Source organism: Charadrius vociferus, unplaced genomic scaffold, assembly GCF_000708025.1.
Source record: "Charadrius vociferus isolate BGI_N301 unplaced genomic scaffold, ASM70802v2 scaffold430, whole genome shotgun sequence".
NCBI lineage: Eukaryota > Metazoa > Chordata > Aves > Charadriiformes > Charadriidae > Charadrius > Charadrius vociferus.
In genome coordinates this window covers 558880-565995 of record NW_009646541.1, presented here as the reverse complement: position 1 = coordinate 565995, position 7116 = coordinate 558880, and positions in this window count along the sequence as shown.

Sequence of the window (7116 nt, the reverse complement as noted above, 5' to 3'; positions counted from 1 at the left end):
GCTGAAGTATTCAGCTCTGAAAGCATTCGCTGGGGTAAAATACATTCCTCCCCCCCGAAGCAGACCAGAGCCCAGGGCTGAACTCAGCTTTTCTGGGACAGTCCAACAGCAGCAGTGCCATCATCAAAAGCCTTTGGTGGAGACAGGTGTTGAGGGATCTTACGTTCCCATCGCTTTTTGCCCCAGGCACTCCTCTCTCAGCCGTGCTTGTGGGCTTTGGCGTTTCTTCTTAAGTGAAATGTTCCCCGTCTCTGCCGCTAGCACGGCCCTACGGACCCTGTAGGATGGATGAGCAGGAGGGGGTGAGCAGAGACTCCTTAAACCAGTGTTACCGCTAAGCGCCTCTCCCTCGAGGCAGGTCTCGCTTGAGCGAGGCGTATGGCTCAGGACCTCCATGATTTACAGTGTGGGATGAGTCCTCCTCATCGTCTGGGGGACCTGGGGACAACGCGGAGCGCAGAGGCAGCAGCAGCCTCGCCGGGTCGCTAACGCCTGCTTCTGACCACGGGAAATTTGGGCTGCAGCACGCTGAGGATGCCACCCTAACTTCTGCTAACCGCTCACGTACAGCCGGGTGGCAGATATACGGACTGTGCAAGACACTGCCGAATTTCCTCGGCCTGTTTTTGGCATAACGAAGCCCAATGGGTGTGTATAAACAAAGCAAGCATCTCTCTCGCTGGACCTCATGCATCATTTATAGCCAGCTTTTCCATGGCACAAGAAACATTTACATATGCCAGCATTAATTCCGAACGCCACTTCAAAGCCATCTCTGTCTAATGAACCCCGTGCGCTGTGCACAGCAAATTCCACCCGAAAAATAATTAGCAACACACGCCACCAAAGCATTACAAGGGGAACGCAGCACACCACCTGCTGAAGCAAAATGAATGCCTGATTTATTTATTTTTTCCCCACTTTTTTAGCAACATTCAGGCGCTGACTCAAAGCTGTGCTCTGTTCTCAGCTTTGTAAGGCCCCGGGAAGTGTCACGTTCCCGCTCCGCTCTCCAGGCTGGGGGTATGACTGATTTGGGGGGCGGAGGGGGGTTATATGTTTTTCTTAGATCACGACTGGACAGAGCTGCGCAATACCCTGTGATTTCTCCGTGCCGGGGGTGCCAGCTGGGATTTAGGGCGCAGGCAGCTCTGCGTCCCTTCCCCCTGGAGTTGCCCGAGTCCCAGGCTTTTGGGATGCTGTCACCTCCCGAGGAAAGCCTCCGACTGATGGCTGGGAGCGGGACAGGACACACCGAATCTCACCCTGCCCTGATGTTACGGCAGAGCCTTTAAGCCCTGACGAGCATCAGCCTCACTGACAAAAAAAGAAACCGGAGGTGAGATGAGGAGACAAAGGTTCTGGTGACCAGCCACGGGTGCTCCCACCCCGCGCCGGCCGTGGGCAGCCCTGCTGTGCCAGCTCAGGGAACCAAGCTGGCTTTACCAAAATTGTCTCTTAAACCTGTGTTAGAGCAGCGCAGCCCAGCTCACGGCAGGAGGAGCAGCGTGTTTTGCTCAAGGCCTGAGGCGGTGGCGTTGCTGGGGGGGATCCAGGTCACCAACCGCCGCGGTAGAGCGGCAGAGGCTGAACCCGGGAGGCGGCGGTGGGCACAGAGGGACCGACCGCGCCGGGGCGGTGCTGGGGTCCTGGAGTCCCCCGGCTCCTGTCCTCCCTCCTCCAGCGGAAGGAAGATGCTCCTCAGGGCGCTGCTCTCGGCCCTGTGCTGCGTTGCCCGTGTGTCTCGCCAGTACCAAGTCGTGGTACTCAAACTGTCAGGCTCTGCCTTGCTGGGATGCAAGGGGTTAAACTGTTCTTCCTATGCAAATTAGGCTTAATTAATCCTTTTCATCAGTTGCAAATATACCTTCTGAACCCTATTAAAAACATGAATATGCAAATTCAGACCTTTTTTAATACTCATTTTCAAGGACTTGGAGTCAGGCTTGATTATTCGATTCCCGTTAACAGCCTGTAAAACCTGGTGCAAAATTTAATTTCCATTTTAAGTTACCAAAAAAAAAAATATGAATCTGTTGGTAATTAAGCTAATTACAGTGTTACACTAAAGAGGAGACAAACAAGGAGGACAAGATCATTCATTACATTTAACACCGGTTACAGGACCTGGGGACTGTGCGCGGCCAGAGTTAACCGTGAAGCCAGGAAAGAGCAGGGATGGAAACGGGGCACGTGCGGGGAAGCTCCGGCTTTTGGGTGCCTGGTGCCTTCCTCACCTGGGGAACATCTCTGCTTCAGCCCCATGAGCCACCCTCCTCCTCCTCTGGAGGCATCCACAACCCACTGCTCCACACCCATGCTGGGGGGGGCAAAGGGAGGTAGAGGATGTGACCCCCCTACAGCCCATGACCATGGCCAGCATGCGCTGGGAGATGCCAACCAAACCAACTCCGCCTACAGAGAGTGCCACCACCCAAACCTCCCTTGGGGTCACCCGTCGGGGCTGGGCAGTCAGTGCTGGTGGCACCTGACTTGCCCATCAACCCTCCTGTGCTTCCCAGCTCTGCCTGCATGTAATTAAATAAAAAGTGCTGCTATAGACCCTTAATTACGGTTTACCACCACAGCGATTCTTTAAAATCAGTCATTAGCGTGCCTAGGATCCATTCTGCACTTGGTGTTTTCTAATGAGTTAGCTAAGTCAACGAGTGATTTGTCAGAGCTATAATCCTCACCCCGGGGCTGGCAGCACACCGTGGTGGGCTCGTGCTGCCTCCATACGGGGCGAGGAATCCCCGACCTGGCTGGAAGCACACCGGTGATGGTCCGCCTGCATGAGGCAGGAGATACAAGCATTGACATGAAGTGCGAGTGTAACCTACAGACTTACCCAAAGACATCCGTCATCGGCCGGATGGATCCACCCAAGAGATTGGTGCTATCTGGGGGGGCTTTTCTCGCTTCTCCTCGTCTCAGCACGTCTGCTGGGATGAGTGGCTCCGTTCCCTGTGGGTTTGGTTCGTTCCCTGCCATCACCTCCTCTCCAAGGTTGCTCCTTCCCCTCCCAGGACTCGCAGAGAGAGGAGCTGTCACTTCAGAGCATGCCACTCAAGGGCAGCTCTGCCGCCTAACAGTGGGATCGGAGCAGGAGCTGATCACGTACATCCCCAAGGGCTGGAGCGTGACTCCCCAAACAAGCTGTGGAAAGACACGTGCATGCGGAGGAGCCTGGAGAGCCGCAGCGAGGAGAAGGGGTGAAAGAGGGACAGCGCGATTTGCCGTCACCCCGTTAAGGATAAGGCTGGTGTCCCTCATGCACTCCCCAGTCAATGGGGAGTGGGAGGCACCTCCAAAGCGAAGGACCTACGTGAGGTTCATGCTTTTAGTTTCTCTTTAGGGACACCGCTTCTTGGTAGTGGTTATGGGGACAGCCTGGCAGGTGAACCACCCACCCCCACCAGCAAAGAGAAGTGCCTGCAATCGTACGGCACAAACGTTAGCCAGGAGATGCTCATGGAGAGAGGAAAGGTTCTTCTGCCAAACTTCAGAGCCTTTCACCTGCCTGGAGAACATTTTCCATCATGTTGATACCAGAAGTTTCTGATCACCAGATAAAAGCAGTGTGACAATAGAGATGACAAGGGAAGTGCTCTCTCCCTCCAGCCAAGCCCTGTGCCTCGCACGTCCTCCTGCACGTGCATCCTCCTGCCCTTCAACCTGTCTGGTGCATCTCATCAACTGTATCGTATTTTGGGGGGAGTCAGGGATGCAGAATCACCTTCTCGGTCCCGACAGGCAATCTACTTGCTCCCCGAACCATGAGATAGGATTTCCCTTATTATTTTAGCTCGCGTAGCAGCGAGTCTTGTTAATGGTCATAAAATTATCTAGTCCTTATTTAAATCCAACAACCGTCTGTGTTTCAATGACCTCCTGATGGTCTCTGGCTTTGTTCCAGGTTGAAGAGGCATCAGAGGGACCAGGGAGGAAAAAGAGGCAGTGGGAGGATTAAAGAAAAACAACCAAAAACACAACAAGCAACAGCCAACAAAGAGAATTCAAAGTAAAACGGGGAATATTAAAGAGAGCTCAATCAGTCAGCTGGAGTTCAAAAAACCACAACCTGTCACGAAGAGAAGGAAGCAGCATCAGGTAAAATTAGCAACACTAATAAACTCATCAGCACTGGAGCCCGGGCCAGGAAACAGCACGGGGAAGACAAAGGGGCCGGGAGGTGCTTGATCCCACGTTGGGCAAGCGGGAGAGAGAACCCACACAACCTCAAGGAACTGAGTCGTGCTTCGATGGTGGTTTGGGTGGAGAGCAAAGAGGTGGGCTGCTCCCAGGCCCTCCAGCATCAAGGAGCTGCCTTTGTGCTCTCCAACTTACACGGCAGCGTTTTCTTTAAAGTGTATTTTCCTTCTCTTTTGTCCCTTGTATTTGCTTCGAGGGGAAACGCGCGCGCAGGGAAGGCAGGAGACCCAGCCACCGCGGGTGGAAGGAGCAGGAGCCGGGACGGCAGCCCGGGGACGGGGTCTGCAATGGTCCCTTAGCGAAGGCTTCGCCCAGTGATTTCTACGTAGCACATTTCTGAAGGAAAAAAATCTCCTGTTTCCTTTGGAGGCCAGACTGCTCCACTGTCCTTTCAAATAACATCTACCAGCCCCTGGAGTACCAAAAAGTTTTACAATAATCACTCCCCCCCCCAAAAAAAACCAGAAACAAGAAAAAACCAAGAAAAACCCCAAGCTGCAGAGAACTGTTTTAATGTAACCAAGCTCCAACACAGATTCCCATCAATTTTGCAGCAAACCTGAGTCATGAAATTAAAAGTAGCATCAGCGTATTTCCTATTAGCTAGGGTTCCTTTTTCAGAACAGATCATACATTCCTACCCTATTTTTCTAGACACTTGTGTCAATGCGATATCATCAGATGCCGTTCAGTCGCTCCTCTTAGCCTGAAAAAAGCTTTCCTGTTGGGAAGGATGGGATTTTAATATTTAAAAAAGACGTCGTGAAAAAGCCTTGCTGATTTTTCATTTATTTATTTAATATCCCTCCCCTGATCAGAGTGGGCGCATTTTGTAGCTTTTAAATATCATGCAACTTTTAGCATCGCTGCTATTAAATCCAAATCTGCTGTCACTGCAGGCAGCGCGAATGCGATTTACACCGGCGCGGAGAGCCTGTTCTGTCCTCCCCAGCTACTACGCCTGCCTCGGCAAGAACACGCCGTCGTTAGCTACGGTCACCTGCCATCTGACACCGTCATTGTTTTCCCAGCGTCTTCGAACCGCTAAAAGCTATAACAGAACCAAACCTGCCCTGGCTGCGTCATCTCCCGCACCGAGCAGCATTGGCTGCCGGGGTCCGGCATTACCTTGGTGATGTCCTAGGAAGGCTTTTGCCTCTCTCCCCCGAGGCTGACTTTGACACGTCCGCCCGGCAGCCCAGCTCACACCAGCTCAGACCACTCTCAGCTGTCTCTCAGCCCGCTGCTGGGCTCGGGAGATGAAAAGGGCCGGTGCTGCTCCCTGTTTCTTCAGCGCTTTGGAGTGAGGGGAGGGGAGCGATGGAGAACCGAGCCCTGGTGGGACGCTGCTGCCCACCTGGGTCCCTGTAGGGCTGCATTTGGGGTCAAATCATAGAATCATAGAATGGTTTGGGTTGGAAGGGACCTTGAAGATCAGCCAGTGCCACCCCCTGCCCTGGGCAGGGACACCTCCCCCCAGCCCAGGTTGCTCCAAGCCCCGGCCAACCTGGCCTTGAACCCCTCCAGGGATGGGGCAGCCACAGCTTCTCGGGGCAACCTGCCCCAGGGGCTCACCACCCGCACAGGGAAGAATTTCCTCCTAATATCTCATCTAAACCTCCCCTTTTTCAATTTAAAACTGTTCCCCCTTGTCCCATCACTCCCCTCCCTGATGCAGAGTCCCTTCCCAGCTCTCCTGGAGCCCCTTTAGGTACTGGAAGAGGCTCTGAGGTCTCCCTGGAGCCTTCTCTTCTCCAGGCTGGCCAACCCCAACTCTCTCAGCCTGTTTTCACAGCAGACGTGCTCCAGCCTTCACTGCTGGTCGGCACTGGGAGGCGATGACTGGGAAGCAATATTCCCATTTTCCAGAGCCCACAGTGCAGAAGGGCTCACTGGCTTGGCCTGGGCCAGGCAGAAGATCCGAGTGGCAGGAGCGCCAGAGGGAGGAAAATAGTTTTTCTTTGTTCAGTTCAGAAATGGTGGCTTCCCTTTCCTTCCCGCACCTCGTTTCTTCCTCTCCATCCGTGCCCAGCCCCGCTCCTGCCCTTGGCTCCCTGGGCACCCACCTTCATTGCAGCCTCACGCTCTCTCCCCCTTCCCCTTCCCTTCCTCCTACAGCGTTACAGGGAGATAATCCGTAACTTACATCTGGAGTCCCAAGCTTCTCATGGATCATCCCACAAAGGTTTCTCTGCTCTTTTCTCAGGCATCACACACTTCCAGCGCAACCCTCGCACAAAAACACGCAACGATGCCATAAAGAGTCGGGAGGCGCAAAGCCAGAGCCAAAAGCTCCAGGTTGAGAGGTGTGACTTTAGGAGAGGTACGGACTTTGCAATACCTGCCTTAGCCAGGAGTTGTGCTGTTTTCAAGGACCGTATGGCAGTATTTGGCAGCTCTCTGCCCCTCTTCGGTATTTAGATACACACGCAGAGGAAAAAGGTTGATGAGCAGAGGAGCGGGGCCGCGCACGCAGTTTGAGTGAAGGGAAGCTTCAGGCAACACTGCAAACAAGAGAGTGCTCCGACGCACGCCGTCCCCCGGCCGCGCATTCATTAATCACGTTTTACAGCTTCCAGCACATAAACGCAGCGAGCGTGCATGGAGACCCAGCGAGCGTACGCACACTTGGTACCGCTCCTGCCTCTCCCCTCCGACCAACTGAACCTTTATTACCCATCTCCCCAGATTTTCTAAAAGGATTTTCCACCGACGGGGCTGGAGCGTTGCAAGGGACAAGTCGAAGCCAGTCGGGACTTGTGCCCTCACCGCCTGGGGTGGCTGAAACCTGCTGTACCGTCGGTGGCAACCGGGGTGGCTGTTTGCACTGCCCCCGTGGAGGGGGGATGTGGTGAAGACGGTGGCAGGGCCCCGCCATGGGCTGCCGAGCCCCGGGGGGCC